This window comes from Callospermophilus lateralis, unplaced genomic scaffold (genome assembly GCF_048772815.1).
Source record: "Callospermophilus lateralis isolate mCalLat2 unplaced genomic scaffold, mCalLat2.hap1 Scaffold_79, whole genome shotgun sequence".
NCBI lineage: Eukaryota > Metazoa > Chordata > Mammalia > Rodentia > Sciuridae > Callospermophilus > Callospermophilus lateralis.
This window is the reverse complement of record NW_027515935.1, coordinates 4,730,719-4,745,313: the sequence shown is the minus strand read 5'-3', so window position 1 is coordinate 4,745,313 and position 14,595 is coordinate 4,730,719.

Here is a 14,595-nt window from a genome sequence, read left to right as displayed (position 1 = left end):
AATCTTTGAGCTCTGAGCCAACCAGCATAATATAGGGAAACAATTATTGCAACGAGGTGGCATCTTGGGCTGGTCAACACCATAGGTCCTTTTCCTCTTCAGCATAGTGTGAGAAAAACAACAACAACAACAACAACAACAACAACAAACAAACAAACAAACCAAACCATAGCACCCTTCTCCTTCCTGCAGACAGAATGATTGGTGGAGACCCCAAGTATCTCTCACTGGGCTGATTTGCAGGGTCTTCTCCTCCATGAAGCCAGTCCTTGAAAACTATGAGAGATGGCTCCTTTGTCTAATATACAGACACTAACATAGAGAATTAAGAAAAATGAAGAATCAGGCACAGATTTTCAAACAGGAGAACTGTATAAATCTCCATAAATGGACTCTAATGATTTGTATGATTTATCTGAAGAGGATTAAATATGGTTCTGATAAAGATGCTCCCATATGAGAATTTCATACATCTAAATATAGATACCACCAAAATCATGGAGATGAGTAACACAGTAGTGAACTGAAAAATTTATAGAAGGGGTTCAGTAGCAGACTAATCAATAAACTTGAAGACAGGTCATTGACAGTAAACCTAGAAGAGAAATAAGAAGAAAGAAAAGGAGTGAAGAGGAAACAATCAACTGCAACCATATTCATAATATAGGAGTTTAACAGGAGACCCCATGGACCTAATAGTCATACATAGAACATTCTAACAAAAACATGAGAAAAATATATGTACATTTTAAGTACACAGGGAATCTTCTCCAGAATAGATGAGATGTAGGTCATAAACAAGTTAACAAATTTCAGAAGACTGAGGTCATATCAAGTGTCTTTTCTGACCATAATGGAATGGAATAAGAAATTAATAGCAGAAAAAAAGAAAAACCTAGAGAATCACAAATATGTGGAAATAACATATTGTCAAATAACAACTGGGTAAAAAATTAGTCAAAAATGGAAACTAGAAAATACCTTGAGGTGGACAAAACCAAAAATACACATACTAAAATATATGAGATGCAGGAAAAGCATTACTAAATTTATCAATAAGCACTTACATTTAAAAAAGAAGAAAGGTTTCAAATTGCCAAATATTTCACATTAAGAAGATTGAAAAAGAAGAGTAAACCAAACCCAAAGTTAAAAAGTGAAAAGAAAAAGTAAAGATTGAAAGAGAAGTAACTGAAATTGAAAACAGAAAAACAATGGGGAAAAAAAGCAAAAACTAATAGTTGGTTTTTAGAACACAGCAATAATACTGACAGGCCTTCTGTAAGCGGGAAAAAAAGATTAAAAACTTCAATAAAATCAGAAAGTGAAGGACACATATTCCAGAAACAAGAGGGATAATAAGAGTTTAAGATTAATAATGATATGCCAACAAGCTTGATCTCCTAGAAAAATGGATATATTTCTAGAAAAATATAACCTACTAAGATTAAATTATAAAGAAATAGAACATCTGAACAGACCTATTACCTAATGTAAAATTGAGTGCCTAATTAACAATCTCCCCACCAAGGAACTAGCAGGTTCAGATGGCTTCATTGGTGAATTCTAATAAGCACTGGAAAACAAATTAATTCCAAGGCTTCTCAAGATATTCAAAAGATTGAAAAGGAGGAAACACTTCAGTATTTGTATGCTTTGCATTTTTATAATAAAATACACTGGGTAACTAACCCATAGATGGAAAAGCTTTATTTAGCCCAGAATATTAAATGTTCAAAGTCTAAGATTTTGTTTGCGTTTATTTGGTCTTTGGTGAGAGCAGCAAATGGTGGTACGTCATGGTGTTACTGCATGCATATAGAAGCACATCTTGAACTGGAGGAGAAGAGACAGAGAGATAGTAGGGTCCCACAATTTCCTTTAAGAACAAAATCCCAACTACCTAAAGACCCCTACTAGGTCTCACCTCTTAAAGGTCCAGAGACCTCCTAAAACTTTTGTTCTGAAAACCAAGACTTTCTATGTGAACCTTTGGGGAGACATGCATTATTCAAAACATTCCAACTTCCAAATCCATTTGACAAAGTTAACATTACCCTGACACCCAAAACTGAAAGGAACCACCAACCCTCAAAAATTAATAGCAAATCAAATCTAGCAATACACTCACAGGATCATAAAGCATTATGAGTGATATTCATCCCTGATATGAAAGTATATTTCAACACATGAAAGTCAATCAATGTGTTAGGCGACATTATCAGAATAAAGGGGGAAAAGACATGATTTGAATAGATACAGATAAATAATTTGACAAAATTGAATACCCTTTCATGATAAAAACTCTCAACAGATTAGAAATCTAAAAAAAGTGCTTCAACATAATCAGACCATATATAACCAGTTCATAGCTTAAATCATACCCTATGTTGAAAAGTTGATAGCATTTCCTCCAAGATCAAGAACAAGGCAAGAAAGACCATTCTTAACATATATTCTTTGTAGTAATGGGAATGTTATCCAAAGCAATTAAGCAAGAGAAAGAAATAAAAAGCTTTAAAATCATAAAAGGACAAAAAAATTGTCCCTGTTTTAGTTTACTTGATTTTAAATAATAAAGAAAATTTTAAGGATTTTATCTATATATAGATAATTGTAAGGACTATAAAAATATATTTTTAACATTCTCACTATTAAAAAATATCTGATTAACATGATCATTTCTCTTCATAATGTATGCATAGATCAAAGCATCATTTTATCCCCAAAATATACAGAATTATTTTTATCAATTAAAAATAAAATAAAGAGAAATCTCTAAAAAGAGCTAGAAGTTGAATTCGGTAGTTTCAAGGTACAAAATGAACTATTGCTGTATGTATATAGGTGACTGTATGACCAATGTGATTCTGCAACCTGTACAATCAGAAAAATGAGAAATTATACCCCACTTGATTCAAATGTATGAATTGTCAAGATCATTGTACTGTCATATGTAACTAATAAAAAGAGACTAAATATCTCATTAACAATTTTATATGAATTACATGCTGAAATGATAATAATTGGAGTTAAATAAAAAGTTAAAAACTTAAAAAAATAAAAATAAAATAAAGCTAGAAATCTCTAAAAAGAACTAGAAGTTGAATTCAGTAGTTTCAATATATAAAATGAAACACAATATTGTCTTCCTATTCATCAACCATAAACAATGTGAAATTGAAATTAGGAAAACAATTCCATTTAGGATAAAAACAAAAGTAAAAAAAAATTTAAAAACTTATGAATAAACTTAATTACTAAGGTTAAAATCATTTATGCTGAAAATGACAAAATATCGATGATGGAAATTAAAGGAAACATGAATAGATGAAAACTTCCTTTGTTTATGGATTAGAAAACTTTGTATTGTTTATATATCCGTACTACCCAAAGGAATTTATAGTGGATGCAATGTCTACCAAAATCCTAATGGCATTATTTTTCTAGAAATAAAAAACTCATATTTACAATTCATATGGGACAACAAAAGACTACAATTGACAAGTGAAACTTGAGAAAGAACAAATTGCAAAGTGTCATAATTTCTTCTTTGAAATATATTAAAAACAGTAATCAAAACAGTATGATACTGGTATAAAGACAGACACAAGGCTGGGTTGTGGCTTAGGGATAGAGCACTGCACTAACATACATGAGGCATTGGGTTCGATCTCCAGCAGTACATAAAAAAATAAAATAAACAAAATAAAGGTATTGAATCCATCTACAAATATATATACATACACACACACATAATATATATGTGTGTATATATATATGTATGCATATACACACATATACATATATTTGATAAAACTTGATAGTTATATGTGAAAGAATGGAAATGAACTCATACTGTACAGTAAAATCAAATGGACTTATACTGTACAGCAAAATGGAACACATACAGATTTAAATGTAAGCTTTCAACGTGTGAAATTTGTGGAAAAAAACTTCATGAAATTATTCTTAGCAAAGATTTTATGAGTCTGACACTAAAACAACAGGCAACAAAAAAAAAATAAATGAGAGACTATCAAACTAAAAAGATTCTGCATGGCAAAGGAAATAATTCATAAAGTGAAAAGAAAACCCTTGGAATGGGTCAAATAATTGCAAATGATATATCTGAAAAATGTGTAAATAACTCCAATGACTCAATAGAAAAATTTCTCTAATAACACAATTTAAAAATAGGAGGAACTGAACAAAGGAATTGAAGAGAAGAAGGAATTTCATTACTCTAAAGAAGACATACTAATAGACAATGATTACATGAAAAATGCTCAGTGTCACAAAACTTCACAGAAATGCAAATTCAAAACCAGAATGAGATACCTCCTGTCACCTGTCAGGATGGTTATTATCAAAAATAATTAATGTAGGCAGGTATATGTGGAAATTGAAACACTTGGCATGCTTTTGGTTGAAATATAAAATGATGTAGCTACTATGGTGAACAGAAGGGATATTCCTGAAAAAAAAAAAAAACTAGAATTACATATTGTCCAACAATCTCATTTCTAGGTATTTATCTAGGTATTTAATCAGAATCTCATGTGCATAAGCAGTTTTATATTCATTACAGCACTTTCACATTTGCTGAAATATTGAAACAACCTAAATATCCATTAAGAAATGAATTAAAAAAGAACATTTGGTACATGGAAATAATAGAATATATTCTACTTTTAAAAAGGAAGAAATTTTACTATATGTGAAAACATGGATGGAAATTTAGTTCATTTTAAAAATAAAATAATTTTGGGAGGGATACTAGTTAGTCGGCATAAAATTCCGGTTAAGCTAGATGACAAAGTTTTAGTGATCAGTTGGATAACATTGTACAGATAGTCAGTGTTACAGCATTGTACTCTTAAAATTTTATTAAGAGGGTATATCTCTTGTAAAGTGTTCTTATCACAATAAAATAACTTTAAATAGATCTAAGCAAGTAAATAATGACAGACACATAACATTTAAGAGGATGGCAGAAAAAATCTAGTGATTTAAGAAAATATTAAAAATAGTAATTAATAATGAAACTGTATTTACTTTAAGTCTAAATAAGAAAGATGAAACAACATGAACCTTTTTTTGTAAAAACAGAATTGTAGGGCTGAGGATGTGGCTCAAGCGGTAGCGTGCTCGCCTGGCATGCGTGCGGCCCGGGTTCGATCCTCAGCACCACATACAAAGATGTTGTGTCCGCCAAATACTAAAAAAAAAATATTAAAATTCTCTCTCCCTCTCCTCTCTCTCACTCTTTCTTAAAAAAAAAAAAACAAAACAGAATTGTATGCATTTGAATAGAAAAATTATATTTTAAATCCACCTCAAGAGTTCATGGCTAGCATAATTACCAATGCTTTTTTTTAAAAAAAATTCTTTTTATTTTCGTATTTTTTGAGTGTACCATGCTCTAACAATGACTAATTTATAATAATAAAAAGCAAAATAAACATTGTTTAATATATTGATATACCTCATGTCCACAAAAAATGGGCAGCTTTATTTGCATTCTTATGAGGCTGTTTTAAAAATTCTGACTTTATGCAAATATGTGTGCAAACTAATTTGAACAGGATACATTGTTCTCCTTTATTTTCTTATTATATTATGGATACAGTTTCTGCAATGCAAATAATTAATAGCTGTGGCCTTATAACTACTTAAATCTATAAATATTTAATTATAAGTAATATATACATAAGTATTTATACATAAGCATAAATACTTAAATCTATAAAATCAATTCAAAACTATTTCCATGATCTTTGGCACAATATGATAATTGGTGTAAGTATTAAAAATGCAGTGGTATTGAATCAACAGAAACTAATCATGAAAAATTCCCATCATATCAATAAAATTCAAAGAAGGTCTGGATTTTTATGTCAATCATGATTAGGGATTTCTCAAAAAATAAAAATAAGTATGAAAGTAAGTGCATATTTTAAATTTTTTAATTTATAATAGCACTTATGAATAAATGAGTAAATGATAAAATGTTTTTAGATGATATTCTCCTGCTTAAAAAGCCAACTTTTTCTGTTATTAAAAAATATGACTTTTATCTTTCATATGACTCTCACAAAGAGAGCTTGTTATTTTGCTGTTAAAAATTTTAATACCAAAATGAAATTTGATGGAGAGAAATCCACACAACAGAAATGAGAGTTCTTATCAAGTTTGCTGTATGACACTGGGGCCTTGAAATTGACTGTCATATTGGGACTCCTATTTTTTTTTTACACCTACTTACTAAGTTGGTTATTGGCATCTCCTGAGTTTAAGGCATTCAATTTGCATCTGAGATTTCTTTTGGTGTGAGAGCTATTTTCTCTATTATTTCTGAGTAACTACTTGATCATCAAAATAGAGATTGAAAGCTGCCCAAGGAAGATTTCTGTAATATCATTCATGTTGTTATTTATTTTAGAGTGATAGAGTTTATATTTCTTTCTGCTTTCCTTTGCTAGTATAAAAGCCTCCAATGACCACACTAATGGCAAATGAAATACACAACCATTATTCAAAAGCACCCTGTTATTACAGGCAGAAGTTGGTCAACCATGAATATGTCTTAGTCATTTATCACTATTGGCACCTCAACAGGCTTGAGTACACAGCGTGCCTGATAGTTTCATGATAAAACAAAATTTGAGATGGCTGTAAAGCAATTGCTTATATAGGAGGACTTTGTAATATGTCCTGACAGTCTTACATTAATTGAGTCATACTATTTTTTAGAAGATAGTCATTTATTATAAATGGATTAATTTAGGCATGCAAATTCCTTGCCAAATGGCAAATAGCCATTCAGAGGTAGATCCAGATTTCTTGCCTTCTATTCTCTAGTAAGAGTGACTTTCCAACTGTTTGTCAGTTTGAAAATTTTATTTTTTTATTAGTTACATTTCTGGGATAAAATATAATTAGAGATTATGGACTCTAGAGGTTTTTTTTTTAATTTTAAGACAATTCATTAAGTAAAAAATTCTGTAACAATATTTGCATGCTGAAATCCAATCTTTGGGAACACATATCCCAACAGTAAAAATTAAAATGTTTTCAGTATGAGTCAATGGTGGAAAAGTAAGATTTGACAAGGTTCTGCACGGCATCCACTACTGCCTGACCTTGAAAACACTTATTCTGGCACACCACCCAGCAATTTGTCTACATAATTTTAGTATTTACATGTTTCTTACATTACTTGCACTAATTTTATTTCTGTTGCAGAGATTGTTAATCCTGAAGAATCAAATATTAACATACTTAAATGTCACTTACTATCTGGAGACACATAAAGGAATCCTCATCTCATCATCATGACTTACCCTTTCCATGCTTACAAAGATGGAAACCTTAAATAAAGCCTTAACTAAATTAGAAAAATTTTGACTCTACAGATGAAACTGAATTTTAACATATATAACTCTGCCCGTGGACACAGAGTTAATCTCAATATACTTATGTCATCAATCATATATTTATAAGCTATTTCCTAAGAAACATTGATTTAGATATAAAGTGGATCATGAAGGTTATTCTAGAATGTATAGTAATAATTTTATAATGATAATAAGTATATGCGTACCTACTATTAATTTCTTATTATAGAATTTAAAAATACTTTATTAATAAAAATACATTAAAGTAATTGCCTCAGTGTGGACTAGAATTAAAAACAAAAAAAAAAAAAGAAAAGGTCTCAGGTTTTTGAAATCTAACTGATAAGGCTTTATATAAATCTAATGAAACTCTCAATCATGACACTACATGGCAGGCAAAGTGCTCTTTCTCTAGGGAATGCTGCAGAGGAAATTCATTATCTGCTAATGGTGTCAGATTCACAGGGAAGACTGTAGATATCCCACTGAAACAAGAAAACTTTTACAATTACATAATTTGGGCTTGGAATAAAATGTTCTATTCTGTCCCATGAGTATCTATTTAAATATCTTTCAGAAAAAAATTTAAATATACTTAATATAATTTAAAGTAAATATGATTGTATGTAAAAATTGATAACACGTTTATATCACAATTCAGTTTTCTCCTTTTGTATCATAAAACAGTTTTCTAAACAATGGCAAAAAGATTTTAATAGAAATTTTAGTGCTGCCAAAATACTTCAAGGATGAAGGCAGGTGCTTATTGATCTGTGTTCCAGGAAATGTTTGTTCTGATAAATGCAGATAAGAGTCCTTTGCTAAAACAAAGTTTACACAATAATTTTAAAGAATGCCAACTTGCAGAAGATTTCTGATTAAAAATCTTTAGAACATTACTATGATTATTTTTTTCTAAAGTTTATTTTTATTTATTTGATACAAATGATTGATCCCAGAGGCATTTAACCATGATCTCTGTCTCCAGCCCTTTTTATTTTTTCATTTTGAGGCAGGGTCTCATTAAGTTGCTTAGGGCCTTGCTAAATTGCTGAGGCTGACCTCAAACTTGGGATCATCCTGCCTCAGCCTTCCAAGTTGTTGGGATTACAGTTGTGCACCACCATGCTGGGCTGTTTTGTTTTTGAATGGAATGGAGAGGAGAAATTGTTGTAAGGGAAAAAAAAATGAGCTGAGTAATAAAAGTGATATGTTTCCTTATTCCTTGAAAAGGCAGCAGAAAAATGTTCCTTACTTGATTAGACCAGCATGAACCCAGCACTGAGAGCCAGTGGTCTTCTTGATGGGCCCACACGAGTATGGTAGTGGCCTAAGTGTTCTAATAGGTTAATGTCAGGCAGAGAAAAAGGCATATCAGAACATGCTACCTTTGTTAGGAAATGACCAACCAGACACTCTACTTCAGAGTGCTCATGTGGTTGAGACTGTTTTTACATTTGGAATACAGGCTCAAAATAGAGTCATGGGTGGTAAAATAAAAGTGAATAAAATTATATTCCTTGCACTTCTGAGTCTGTGGCTGGAATTTGTTTTGACTATAGCAACATTTCTTTGGACTAGTATTCCTAGAATATACTTTAGAAAACAGTAATCAAGCTAATTAATACCTGGCAGTATGTATCTCATACTTAGCTGAGCAAATTTTTCTTCAAAATACAATTTACTTAATAGGCTTGATCCACTTAAGCATCACAGTAGATTAAGGTATGGAATATTGATAATTATCTTAATCAATGAAGAAAAAGAAAACAAGTCATGTCTACTGAGCACTTTCAGTCTCAACCTTGGTTTAAATTAGACCTTAGTTCTTGCTGTTCTCAGCCTGGTAACCTTTGTTATGGCTACAATTTGTAAAAGAAACATACTTATTTTCATGACACAATGTATTTTTCAATGTAGGGTATCGTTTAAAATGATTCTTGTTTTCTTCTAAAAATTGTTGCAATCAATCAAAAAATATTGTGAAATGTTAAAAATTATTTATTGGTGCTATTTTATGAGCTATAATTAAAACTATTTCACTTCTTCAAATTCACATGTACTTTTAGATCAAACATAATATTATTTATGTTTATCACTATGTGGTGTTTGCTGATTTTGTAAAATTCAATGAACCATATATATTTTTAAAAATTTAATATCATCCACTATTATTTGTAACTCTGATTTATAGTAGGCATTCATTAAGTAATTATGAAATAATGACAATATATCTTGAAGAAACTCCAAGTTCTCTGTGCCCTTTCAAAGCCTGAGCCTAGTATATCAGCTTAATTGCTACCTTCTTATAAAGCATTTTCCATGATCTTTCTTCTTTTAATTCCTCTATTATTTAAAAGTTGCAGGATACCTATTTTATTAATAAATTAAAATTAATATACACACTTGTACTTTTTATTTACATCTTATTTATTTTTGAAGACAAATGCAATATGCTATCTCTAAACTTTATCTTACAAGGTATCTAGTTTGTTACCTATCCCACAATAATAATAAGTATTATTATAATTTTGGTAAGAACTTGTACCATCAACAATATTTAATTGTATTTTTTAGCTTTCCCACTTATTCAAGAGAGAGATTTTAAGTTACACAAACAATTATAGGCTAAATTTTAAAAGATACTACATACACTAATGTGAACCATATATACAAAGGTGCTGAAAGAAGCAATAGATGATTAGATGGTATCTGACAAGAAATGAAAGCAAATTCCAAAGCATGAAAATGTATGTAATTTCAACAAAATTGTAATTGGGGTATGTATGTGTGTGTGTCTGTGCGTGATACAGCTTCCTCAGGTAGCTATTGGCTTTACTTAATATATGAAGGATTTTATAGAATTCACCTGCTTATTTGTTTTTATATATTAGATTAGCCATAGGTATTAAAGTAGGCCCTCCATAGTTAGGTTTCAAGGTTCCATGAACAATGCCAAAATATATGCTCAGTTAAGATACAAATGTGTTTGTATAGTTTCTTGGGTGGAAATTGTGGACTTTTTAATCATATCATTATTTAGTTATTAGTAAAAATAATTGATCAATTTCTATGTTTTAGATTTCTATAATGTATAATTGAGGTTTTCAGTTTTTTTAAAAAGCTATCTTATTTACAATTTTGCGTTTCAATGAATCAATAAGCATCTTGGGTAATTATGAGTCTAGCAACAGGCAAATGTTGAATGAAATCAAAGAAATATGTCTTTAAGAAATGAAGGCTTTAAAGGTTTTTATAGTCTTTTAAAATGTTTTTTATGGAAAATTTTATAGGCATATATGTGTATATTTCTTAGTAAAATTTTGTTCATATTTCTTTTTAAGAGTCTACAGCCTCTTTACCCTTGTTGAATATTTGTGGTATTATCACTCAAAATCTACTAGATATTTTTATGTCTCTATGTCATGGTAGACAAAAACCAGTTTTGGGAAGCCCTTTGAAAAAGCCACATATGTTTGTATAGTTTTTACATTTCTTTTATTCTACTGAGAGTGAAGGTAGCTGATAGATATTTCCTAAATACACAATGCTATCTTATGGAAGACAAAGGCTGTGGATGATAAAACTAACATACTTTCATTCTTTTTATTATATTACTTTTCTTAATGATGTACTCCTCTTGGATACTGTGGTGCCTACAAGAATTAGGGTAATATTCTCAAGGTAATTTTGTCTGTACTTTTTTATTGAACTGATATATTTTTGGATTTATGATGATGTTGAACTTACTAATTTGCTATACTCCTTATGTACTTATTTTACAGTAATTTCATTTTATGTATGCAAAATATATTTATTCCAGTCTAAAAAAAAGAATGAAAAGAAATGAAGGCTTTAAAAGAATTAAAATTTCATAAGTTCAGGGTCAGCCTGATTAATTTAGGGGAAATTTAATCTCACAATAAGAAATAAATAAATAAAAAGAGCTGGTGATTTAGCTCAGTCATAGAGTGTCCCCGCATTCAAATCCCAATGTCAATCACTATAAACTAGTAATAATCTGTGGAAAAAATGTTATATACTTGTAGAGTTCAGAAAATTGAGATCTTTATATGAGTGTGTGTGAACTGGGGAAGTCTTTGCAGAACAGTGGAGACTATAGGGACCTTTATTATAAGTCAGGATCTGAGTAGCAAGCATACTGAAATAGGAAAAAAACCTAGAGCTAACTTCAATTGTGCTTCTCAGACATTGAAAGTTATCCTTTATTCAAAGACTCTGATATGAAGTTTAAATAGCCTAGGAATAAATTTCAAAGTTGAATGTGGAGGTTATAAAGATGGTGGATTAGAGGAACCTACTGTATAGTAACTTCCTCTCTGAGATTAAATCAAAGCAAAAGTTCTGTTGCCAAGTGATGAGGTGGGAAGACTATGGGAATGCACTCAGAGAATGAGAAGACAGGAGAAAGCTAGGAATATTGCTTTTTAGACTTGAAAGAGAATCCATAAAAGGAATAGACTGGGCAGTGTCTGGAACATGGTGACATAGTGGGGGAGGGGAAGCTCACCTGCAATGACCAGAAAGAAAGTTTCCAAGGGTGTTTAAGAAAAGGATTCTCCACTCTTCAACAAAATTGCAGTTTGAGGAATAATGCTCAGATTCTGTGTATTGAGCTGGCACTGGAGAGAGTTCTTAAAATTCTCAGCAGTGAACTGGGGAAGATATAACAGCTTAAAAAGATTCTTTGTTTGGATTTTCTGAGTGGGAGGTTAAAAATCCCTGCAGTTTTACTTCTCTATTTTTTAATTTTTATTTTTGTTTGTCCTGTTCTTAGTTTGCTTTCTTTTTGTGTACCCAAGATTGATCAATCACTCTGCTTCACTTTTCACTGGATTGATGGGAACATAATCTGCAAATTAATCTGGGTATAGTAGTGAGACTAGCATGGATTTTGGGGAAGATCAGGGCAGTGACAGCAGCCACACCTGTCAATCTAAAGGTCTATAGAGCAAAGAAGAATGAAGGGTGCTTTCCCAGTCTCCAAAACCAAAGGCCAAATGTCTTTCTGTTAGTGGATGCTGATTCATAATTGGAGGGTGGCACTGGAAAAATGGAGGAACTGTGATTGGGCAAAGGGGAGGGAGGAAGAAGGAGGGAACACAGGGGCAGGAAAGATGGTAGAATGAGATGGACATCATTACCCTAGGAACATGTGTGACTGCACATATGGTGTGATGCTACATCGTGTACAACCAGAGAAATGAAAAGTTGTACAGCAATTGTGTACTGTGAATCAAAAGGCATTCTGCTGTCACATATATCTATTTAGAATAAATAGATAAATAATAAATAAGTTTAAAAATAATTAAGGGTGCTTTCATTTAAAATTTGAGAGGTAAACTCTGTGATAAGGATGAAGGCGAATGGGGAGTATCACTGGGTTGAGTGAGGTCTGGGTGGAGAGTGCTGCCTGCACCATACAACTGTGACAACAGATGCCTCCCTGTGCTCAGAAGGGTCTTGAGTCTTTACTGACATAATCTAAGCACTTTCCATACATCTGGTCCCAGCAAACAGACTAAAAATCTATCTACAGGCTGCCCAGGAAAGAGGGCTCACCAGAAGCATCTGCTAGGGTTACACTCCCATCATAGATACAAACACAGAGCCATATTGAGGGTGAACTGTGCTCTGAAACAGATGATGCTGTCATAATACATGCTGGCAGACAGGGAGGGAAAGAGCTCCGCAGACAGACTCCCCTAACAAGTTTGGCTGGTTTAGTAGAGAACTAGAATGAACATACATCCCACAAACAATGTTGTAGTGGGGAGTTCTAGATTTGAACCTTAAAAAATATTTCATTTTTTAAAAGCTGAGCAAGAAAAAAACAAATATTTTCACGATGCTTGTAACATGAGCTATTTTACGTGAAATATTTTGTAGCATTTTCCCTCATTGTTTTTTCTTTATACTAATTTTACATATTTTTTCAATTATTTGATTCTTTCCTTATACTTGCCTTTCTTATCTCCATTTTATTCCCTTCTCTTTTATCCTTCTTTCTCTTCTCATCTTATTAACTGTCTCTCTTCCTTCTATGACCTCTTTTTCTTTTCTTTATTTTTCTCTTATTTTAATACAATTTAGTGTTGAGTATACTGATCTTAATACTTAAATTACCATGCTACTTGTATTATTTCTCATTGGCTAATAGAGTTGTAAATATAATTAGTACAAAGTTTTAAAATATAAGGTAATATGTGATTTTCCCTGAAGTTATCACTGTTACTAGATGACAATTACTCTCCCCTCTCAAAGTTATACTGATGGTTAAATTTAGAACCTTGAGTATGCTGTTTGGGTGTTTTGGTGCTAAGATATACTCTATCTCAGGGAAGACTGCAGAGATATTGCTCTTTATACTAAAAGATCATCAAATATAGAGAAAGAAGAATCTTAACAGATGTACAAAAGTTAATAATTAACAAATTATATTCAACAATACATTAAAAAGTTTGAACATAATGATCAAATTTGTTTTAGACCAGGAATATAAAGATGGTTCAACAAATAAAAATCAATCAATGTAATATACCCCATAAACAAAATAAAGTACAAAAATCACATGATAACCTCAAAATATGTAGGGAAAAAAACTTCAACAAGATTTAACAGGCATTCACAATGAAAATTCTGAAGAAACTAGGGATAGGAGCTATGTACCCTAAGTTCATAATAATGGCTATATACTGACAAACCCAGATGCAACTCTAGACTACACGGTGAAAACTGAAAGCATGTCCTTTAAAATCAGAAAAAAAAGACAACAATATCTTCTCTTACCACTTCTAATCAATATAATATTTCAAACTTTGGCCAGAGAAATGAGGACATAGAAGGAAATAAATGAAAGAAAGAAGTCAAATTGTCCCTCTGTACAGATGGTATGATGCTGTGCACAGAAGATGCTAAATGTTCTACCAGAAATTTCTGGAGGTGATAAATTAAACAAAGCAGCAGGGTAAAATATCAACAAACTATATCAAATTCTTTTCTATCTCTGAATAATAAGATAACAGAGAAAGAAATCAGGAAAGCAGTTCCATTTACAGTAATCTCATAAATAAAAACATGTTTAAATAAATAAATAAACAAGTAAATAAAATACCTAGGAATTAATCTAAGTAAAGAGCTAAAAGGCCTATTCAAGGAACATTATAGAATGCTG